The sequence below is a fragment of the Penaeus vannamei genome, chromosome 6 (genome assembly GCF_042767895.1).
Source record: "Penaeus vannamei isolate JL-2024 chromosome 6, ASM4276789v1, whole genome shotgun sequence".
NCBI lineage: Eukaryota > Metazoa > Arthropoda > Malacostraca > Decapoda > Penaeidae > Penaeus > Penaeus vannamei.
The window spans coordinates 369085-379258 of record NC_091554.1 but is presented as its reverse complement, the minus strand read 5'-3'; positions in this window follow the sequence as shown (position 1 = coordinate 379258).

Sequence of the window (10174 nt, the reverse complement as noted above, 5' to 3'; positions counted from 1 at the left end):
AGTTACTAACCCAATCTATTTCAATATTCACCTTTTCCTTGAATTTCGGAAAGGTTTTTATTTTTTATTTATTTTTTTTTTCTTTTACTATTCATTATTACTTTGATAGCATTATGCAAACAATAATATCACGAACAATATGAATAGTATAGATATAAATAGCATTAAGGGGGTGGCAGTAGAAGCCGACGGTATGTATTGTTTAGAAATCGCCAAAATAGGTATGGAAAGTGTCTATAGTCTGTTAAGAAAGGAATAATAATATATATTTCAATTAATATGATCAATGATATATATTTTAATTAATATGATTAATGATATATATTTCAATTAATTAATAATATATATTTCAATTAATTTAATATATATTAATCATATATATTAATGATATATATGATTAATATTATATATTTCAATTAATTTAATATATATTAATCATATATAGTAATAATATATATGATTAATCATATATATTAATAATATATATGATTAATCATATATATTTCAATTAATTAATGATTAATAATACATATTTCAATTAATATGATTTTTAAATGATGCATTTTATAACCTTACAAACGTTTGTCATTTTTACATGGAAGTCCGTTTTGAAAATATCTGCCAGGTCATCATCATTTTTTACATACGTGTGTTACAAGTTCCTCAAAGGAACTTGTCTGTATTCATCCTCTAGACAAAGGTCTTGCGGCGGATTATGATAGACACTTTTGCTATATCTTCTCTGCAACATACGAATATATATACGAAAATATAAATACGAAAAAAAATACGAAAATACGAATGCACATACGTCGTTTTTAGTCATCGCTGAGCCTCCATTTCTACAGAAGATGGTAAATAATATACGAGAACCGCTTGGGTAACCGTAGATAAGATCTTTATAAATACGGGTCTAGTAAATTCGGATTTCTGCGCATGTTTTGGGTGATAAGGCCTATGACGTCACGCGGCGTATAGAGAATAGTAGGGTGGGAAGGAGATAGAAATAGAAAACGGTAGCGAATGAGTGAAATAGATAAGTAATTATTAGATGCCGACGCATACAAACAGACGCCATGTTTTTCGCTGACATCGAATAGAAGTTGGGAAATCGACCTCAGGTTGACCTCGAATGGCGGATCACATCACAAACGCATTGATGAAAAAAGCGCTGTTGTGACCGTGCCCATAGAAGGAAAAAATGATCAAGGAATTGGGAAAGGAGGTGAGGTCACGTAGGGGCTACTAATTGACTCCTTGGTGGTTGAGCACTTGTAGAGCTATTTGTGGGCTACGGAATTTCTCTCTCTCTCTCTCTCTCGCTCTCTCTCTCTCTCTCTCTCTCTCTCTCTCTCTCTCTCTCTCTCTCTCTCCCTCCATCCCTCTCCCTCTCCCTCTCTCCTCACACACACACACACACACACACACACACACACACACACACACACACACACACACACACACACACACACACACACACACACACACATACACACACACACACACACACACACACACACACACACACACACAAACACACACACACACACATACATACAACACACACACACACACACACACACACACACACACACACACACACACACACACAAACACAAACACATACACACGCATGCACATACACACACACACACACACACACACTCACACACACACACACACACAAACACACACACACACACACACACACACACACACACACATACACACACACACACACACACACACACACACACACACACACACACACACACACACACACACAAACACAAACACACACACACACACACATACACACACACACACATACACAGGTACACTCAAAAGAAAGAAAAGTAACAGTGAATAGTACGTCTTCACGACCAATAGGTAAAAAATAGTTAACATTTACAGGAAATATAAGTATGATAACAGCAAAGTACAAAATACGTACATACCTTTCTAGTTCCCAACTAAAAAATCTATTAAAAAATTATACAAAATTGATTATTCAGCATTAACTCACAAGGACTTAAAATATAACAAAAAAATAACATAGTGTTTCGTATCATTAATTCAATCACACATACTACACAGTGATATTATTTTACTCGTCTAGGAATTGTAACTGAAGGTCTTCCTATGACACGGAAATATGATACACAGTAATGCACATTAATTCATACAACAATTAGAGATGAGTCCATAGCAGAAAAGGATAATAGAGTAATGTATTTTCACCATCGAGCTAACATGATAGAACCATTGGAATTAAGACAGAAATATGACACATGGTAATACAGTATGAATTCATCTAGATATAACAACATACAAATTGTTATATATCTTGTACTATCCAGATCACACAGTGGATGGACCTTGAGGAACACTAAAAATATAACACATGTAAAGCTCAAAGAAAACAAACACCTGGCATCACTAGGAGCCTCCAAATTAACACCAAAATATAACACGCGTTCAGAGATAACACCAAAGCATACAAGAAGCCTCCAAAGTAACACGCTAAAGCCTTCAGGTAACACATATAACCCATGCAATCTCTGAGACAACACCTAATTACGCAAAGATTCTCAAATAACACAAAACATAACACCTGCTACCTCTGACACAACCCCATCACGCGTCGAAAGCCTCAAATAACACAAACACAACACATCCAAACTCCTGCATAACATCGAGATAACACGCACAAATATAACACGAACACCTATCACATAGCACAAAACCACAACACAAGCTCCTACATAACACCGAGATAACATACACAAATATAACACGAATACCTATCAAATAGAACAAAACTACAACACAAGCTCCTTCATAACACCGAGATAACACACACACACACACACACACACACACACACACACACACACACACACACACACACACAAACACACACACACACACACAAATATAACACGAACACCTATCAAATAGCACAAAAAAAGCTCCGATATAACACCGAGATAACACTAACACCCCCACACACACACACACACACAAATATAACACGAACACCTAAGCGAACCGAGAGGCTGAGAGGATGAGACACAGACCCCGTGAAGGATAGTCCAAAGCGATAGTCAAAATCCTTCAATGTGACAGAAGATGACAGAAGAAAAGAAAAGAGGATATTCTTCCGTCGCTGAGACAAAGGAACCGGGTGCAAGATTTAAGGGGTTCTACGTTTCATCGAAAAAAGAGAAAAGAAAAAAGAGGAAATGACAGGAATGGATAAAAGAAAGAGAAAGAGAAAGAGGAAAAAAGAGAGCGAAGGGTGAACGAAAGACAAACAGGACGAATGATGGATTTAGAGGTAGAAAGAGAAAAGAAAAAAGAGGAAATGACAGGAATGGATAAAAGAAAGAGAAAGAGAAAGAGAGCGAAGGGTGAAGGAAAGACAAACAAGACGAATGCTGGATTTAAGGGGTTCTACGTTTCATCGAAAAAAAGATAAGAAAAGAAAAAAGTAGAAATGACAGGAATGGATAAAAGAAAGAGAAAGAGAAAGAGAGAAAGAGAGCGAAGGGTGAACGAAAGACAAACAAGACGAATGCTGGATTTAAGGGGTTCTACGTTTCATCGAAAAAAGAGAAAAGAAAAAAGAGGAAATGACAGGAATGGATAAAAGAAAGAGAAAGAGAAAGAGGAAAAAAGAGAGCGAAGGGTGAACGAAAGACAAACAGGACGAATGATGGATTTAGAGGTAGAAAGAGAAAAGAAAAAAGAGGAAATGACAGGAATGGATAAAAGAAAGAGAAAGAGAAAGAGAGCGAAGGGTGAAGGAAAGACAAACAAGACGAATGCTGGATTTAAGGGGTTCTACGTTTCATCGAAAAAAAGATAAGAAAAGAAAAAAGTAGAAATGACAGGAATGGATAAAAGAAAGAGAAAGAGAAAGAGAGAAAGAGAGCGAAGGGTGAACGAAAGACAAACAAGACGAATGCTGGATTTAGAGGTTCTACGTTTTATCGAAAAAAAAAAAGAAAAGAAAAGAGAGGAAATGACAGGAATGGATAAAAGAAAGAGAAAGAGAAAGAGAAAAGAGAGCGAAGGGTGGAGGAAAGACAAACAAGACGAATGATGGATTTAGAGGTTCTACGTTTCATCGAAAAAAAAGTAAAAGAAAAAAGAGGAAATGACAGGAATGGATAAAAGAAAGAGAAAGAGAAAGAGAAAGAAAGCGAAGGGAGAAGGAAAGACAAACAAGACGAATGATGGATTTAGAGGTTCTACGTTTCATCGAAAAAAAGTAAAAGAAAAGAAAAAAAGAGGAAATGACAGGAATGGATAAAAGAAAGAGAAAGAGAAAGAGGAAAAAAGAGAGAGAAGGGAGAAGGAAAGACAAACAAGACGAATGATGGATTTAGAGGTTCTACGTTTCATCGAAAAAAAGATAAAAAAGGAAAAAAGAGGAAATGACAGGAATGGATAAAAGAAAGAGAAAGAGAAAGAGAGCGAAGGGTGAAGAAAAGACAAACAAGACGAATGATGGATTAAGAGGTTCTACGTTTCATCGAAAAAAAACAAGAAAAGAAAAAAAAGGAAATGACAGGAATGGATAAAAGAAAGAGAAAGAGAAAGAGAGCGAAGGGTGGAGGAAAGACAAACAAGACGAATGATGGATTTAAAGGTTCTACGTTTTATCGGAAAAAGAAGGAAAAGATAAAAAAGAGAGAAGAAGTAGAAAGAGAGGAGATAAGAAAAGGCATAAGATGGATGCCAGAGTTAGAGCTTCCACATTTCATTAGAGACAGAGAAAGAGAGAGGAGAGAGAGAGAGAGAGAGAGAGAGAGAGAGAGGGAGAGAGAGAGAGAGAGAGAGAGAGAGAGAGAGAGAGAGAGAGCTTGGGAGAGAGAAATAGAGAAACACAGAGAAAGAGAGAGAGAGAGAAATAGAGAAACAGAGAGGAAGAGAGAGAAAGAGAGAGAGAGAGAGACAGAGAAAGAGAGATATTGAGAGAGAGAAATAGAGAAACACAGAGAGAAAAAGAGAGAGAGAGAGAAGATAAAAAACAACAAACAAACAAACAACTAAGACGGATACCACACTTAGTGATTCCACATTCCATCTAAAGAAGGATGGAAAGAAGGAAAAAAAGGAATTTCGGAAGATGGATAAGGAAAAACACAAGAAAGAAAAAAAAAGATAAAAGAAAGAGATGGATGAGAAAAATAATAATATGGGTCAACATTTCACCAAAAAAGGATAAAAAAGAGAGAGAAAAAAATTTTGAGGGTCAACCCTTTGCAAAAAAAAAAAAAAAAGAAAAAGAAAAAAAAAGAGAAAAAGAAAAGACAGGATAGAGAAATAAAGATGGTTAAAAAAGCAATAAAAAAACGGTTGCAAAATTAAGAGCTTCCGCGTTTCATCAAAAGTAAGAAAAATATAAAAAGGTAAAAAATGAAATAAAAAATAAAAAATAAAACTTAAAAAAAGCGAAAGAAGTAAGATAGGAAGGAATAAAGAAAAGCCACAAGATAGATGCAAAATTTAGAGGTTTCACATTTCACCAAAAGAAAGAAAAATTATAAAAAAGAGAGGGCTGTTAGAAAAATAAATAGATAGATAAATAAATAAATAGATAAATAATAATAATGATTCAAAATTTTCTATATTGTTTTCCGACCAACATCCATCAAGGATCTCGTCAAAACTCCATGACAGGATAAAACAACAAAAAGCAAAACAACAAAAACAAAACAAGAAAACAAACAAACAAAAATCAAATGCGTCGAAAGAAAACAAACAAACAAAAGCAAATTCGTCAAGTCATTTAACCCAACTTCCGGAAATGGAATCTCACTTTAAAACCTCATTTTGTGAGTTTTGTTTCCAAGACGAATCTGATGCATTACTCACGTCCTCGAGATCACTTTATTTAGGTGGTGAAGAGTCTCTCTCTCTCTCTCTATCTATATCTCTTTCTCTCTCTTTCTCTTTCTCTTTCTTTCTCTCTCTCTCTCTCTCTCTTTTCTCCTCTTCTTCCTCCTCCCCCCCCCTCTCTCTCTCTCTCTCTCTCTCTCTCTCTCTCTCTCTCTCTCTCTCTCTCTCTCTCTCTCTCTCTCTCTCTCTCTCTCTCTATCTATCTATCTATCTATCTATCTATCTATCTCTATCTCTCTCTCTCTTCTCCTCTTCCTCCTCCTCCCTCCCCTGTCTCTCTCTTTCTCTCTCTCTCACTCTCTCTCTCTCTCTCTCTCTCTCTCTCTCTCTCTCTCTCTCTCTCTCTCTCTCTCTCTCTCTCTCTCTCTCTCTCTCTCTCTCTCTCTCTCTCTCTCTCTCTTTCTCTCTCTCTATCTCTCTCTATCTCTCTCTACTTATCTATCTATCTCTATCTATCTCTCTATCTATCTGTCTTCTTCTTCTCTCTATCCCCCCCTCTCTCTCTATACCCCTCATTCTGTCTTCTTTTCTCACCTCCTCTTCCCAAAACAAAAACGAAACAAAGACAGATAACGTAGATAGATACAATAAACAAGAATGAAACAAACATAGACAATGATGACGAAGCAAGACAGACAGACAGGCATTAAACAAAGCAAAACAAAGACAGACAACGTAGACAAATAGAGTAAACAAGAATGAAACAAACAAAAATACTACATGACCCAGAGAGATAAAGCAGCTAAGACAGAGATCCAGACAGAGCAAGAGAAACAGACAGACAGACAGACAGACAGAGAGAGAGAGTAAGAGAGAAAGAGAGAGAGAAAGAGCGAGGCGGACAGACAGACAGACAGACAGACAGACAGACAGACAGAGATCCAGATAAAGCAAGAGAAACAGACAGACAGACAGACAGACAGACAGATAGACAATAGACCAGAATGAAAAAAAAATGGACAGGTGACATAGACAAATGAGGTAGCCAAACAAATAGAAAAAATAAACAAAAACAGATGAGAAAGAATGACAGAGATACGATAAACAAGAAGCAAAACAAAGACAGACAACGTAGACAAAAGCAGTAAACAAGAAAGAAAGAAATAGAAGACTAGATGACACAGAGATAGAACAGCTAAAAACAGCTAACAGAAAAGAAAGAGAGGAAGACACACACAGAGCAAGAGTGACAAACAAACATACAGAGACGAAAAGCAAACAAAAAAACATCCAAAAAAGACAGAAAATAAAGATGACACAGACAAATCAAGAGTAACAGACAAAGACAAACGAAAACATCCAGACATAAAAAAAAGATGACACAGACAGAGCAAGAGTGTCAGACAGACAGACAGACAGAAAAAATAAATACACCCAAAAAAACAGAAAATAAAGATAACACAGATAAAGCATGAATAACAGACAGACAAAGACATAAAAAACAAACAACAAACATCCAACCAAACCGAAAAAACACGACACAGAAAAATAAAAAATAACAAACAAAAACAAACGAAAACACCCAAACAGACAGAAAAGAAACACGAGAAAAATACCAAAAAAACAAAAACAAACGAAAACATCAAAACAAAACAGAAAACACGACACAGAAAAAATAAGAAACAGAACAGCAAAACAAAAACAAACGAAAACATCAAAACAAAACAGAAAACACGACACAGAAAAAATAAGAAAAAGAACAGAAAAACAAAAACAGACGAAAACATCAAAACAAAACAGAAAACACGACACAGAAAAAATAAGAAAAAGAACAGAAAAACAAAAACAAACGAAAACATCAAAACAAAACAGAAAACACGACACAGTAAAATAAAAAATAGAAAAACAGAAACCTAACGAAAACATCCAACCAAACAGACAAAGAAAACACGACACAGACAAATCAAGAAGAACAGAAAAAAACAAAAACAAACGAAAACATCCAACCAAACAGACAAAGAAAACACGACACAGAAAAATAGAAAAATAACAGAAAAACAAAAACAAACGAAAACACCCACACAGGTCAGAGAGGTCGACCTCAGACAGAGCAAGAGTGAGAAGGAGCGGGACGTCTCGAGTGCGACCTCCTCTTCCAGACACACTATGAATATGTAATCACAGTCGTTGTTATTAGTAAGAAATGGGAGCAGCGCCCCTTTATCCTCTCTACGTGATTAGATAAAGACCTTCCTGTGTCTTCTCTTTCTTCTTGTTTCGTCTCTTGTTTCGTCTCTTGTTTCATTCTTTCTGTCTGTCTGTCTTTTTCTCTCTCTTTGTTTTTTATTTTTGTTCATTGCTCTTTTTCTCTTTGTCTTCTGTCTCTGTCTCTGTCTCTCTTTCTCTCTGTTTCTGTCTCTGTCTCTGTCTCTGTCTCTGTCTTTCTCTCTTTCTCTCTTTCTCTGTCTCTGTCCGTCTCTTTCTCTCTTTCTCTGTCTCTGTCCGTCTCTTTCTCTCTTTCTCTGTCTCTGTCCGTCTCTTTCTCTCTTTCTCTGTCTCTCTCCGTCTCTCTCTCTCTTTCTCTGTCTCTGTCACTTTCCTTCTTTTTTGAAGTGCCTCGTTTTCTTTGATGTCTTTCATTTCTTATTTTCTCTTTGATTTTTTTCTCTCTCTCCTGTGTTATATTTCCTCTTCCTGTTTCTATTTCTTTCTTTCTTTTTTCTTGTTTTCCCTCGTTCTCTTGCCTTTTTCTTTTTCTCATTATTATTTCTCTCTTTTTTTCTTTTCCGTTTTTCTTTCTGTTATCATATATTCTCCCGTCTTTGTTGTTTTGTTTACGTATGAGCGTCTGTCTTTTTGTCTGTCAGTCTATCTGTTTGTCTGCCTCTGTCTGTCTGTCTCTGTCTGTTTGTTAGAATCTGTCTGTCTGTCTCCCCGGCACTTTTTCTGTCTATCTCTCTCTCTCCCTTTTTAGTCTTTCTATCTCTTTCCCTCCTTTGCCTGTTATATCTATTCTCTTTCTCCTCCCTCTCTCTTTCTCTCCTATACCTTTTTTCTTTTTCTCTTTCTCCTCTCTCTCTCTTTCCCTCCTATGCCTGTTACCTCTATTCTCTTTCTCTTCCCTCTCTCTTTCCCTCCTATGCCTGTTTTCATGCCTGTTTTCTCTATTCTCTTGCTATCCCCTCTCTCTTCCCCTCCTATGCCCGTTATCTCTATTCTCTTCCTCTTCCCTCCTTCGTCCACTTTTCTTCTTTTCTTCCCCATTATCTTCCTTCTCCCAGATCATCGTCTCGGAACCCCATTTAAAACTTTTTGATTTAGATTTAGTCTCTCTTTTAACAACCTTCTAACACACTCCCCGCTGCCTCATCATCCTCCCCCTCCCTTCTCATCTCCGCCTGCTCCCCTTCCTCCCCTCCCCCCTGGTCTGTCGTCTCTCCCTCTTCTTCTTTATCCCCTCTCTCCCTTCTCTCATCAATCGTCCCTCCTCCCCCGCCTTCGATACTCCTCCCCACTTGTCCTCTACCCTATCTTCTTCCTCCTCCTCCTCCTCCTCCTCCTCCTCCTCCTCCTCCTCCTCCTCCTCCTTCTCTCTATCTCCCACCCCCTCACATCGCCCTCTACCTCCTCCTCCTCCTCCTCTTTCTTTCCTCCCACTCCATCTTCCTCCTTCTCCTCCCTCCCCCTCTACCTCTTCCTCCTCCTCCTCCCCACCCCCAACTCCCCCTCCCACAGCCCCCTTCCTCCACCTCCTCCATCTCTTCCTCCTCCTCACCCCCACCCCTCCTCCCCTTCCCCCCATCCCTCCTCCTCCCCCCCTACTCCTCCTCCTCCTCCTCCTCCTCCTCCTCTCCTCCCCCCCCAACAAGCCAGTTTGAGAAGCGACATTTTTAAAGGCCAGGTGACAGAGTGGATTCCCCGCCTGTGCCATCTAACTCTACAAATCTCTTCTTCGCTCTTTCCTCTTCTCCCATTTTCTCTCTATTCTCTTTTTTATCTTTTTACTTCACTCTTTGTCTCTACTTTCCTATTCTCCTATTTTCTCTCTATTCTCTTTTTTATCTTTTTAATTCTCTTATTTTTTTTCTCTACTTTCTTCTTCTCCTATTTTCTCTCTATTCTCTTTTTTTCTCTTCTTTCTCTACTTTCTTCTTCTCCTATTTTCTCTCTATTCTTTTTTTTATCTTTTTAATTCTCTTATTTTTTTCTCTACTTTCTTCTTCTTCTATTTTCTCTCTATTCTCTTTTCGTCTTTTTACTTTTCTTTTTCTCTCTACTTTCCTCTTCTATTTTCTCTGTATTTTCCTTTTATCTTTCTGCTTTT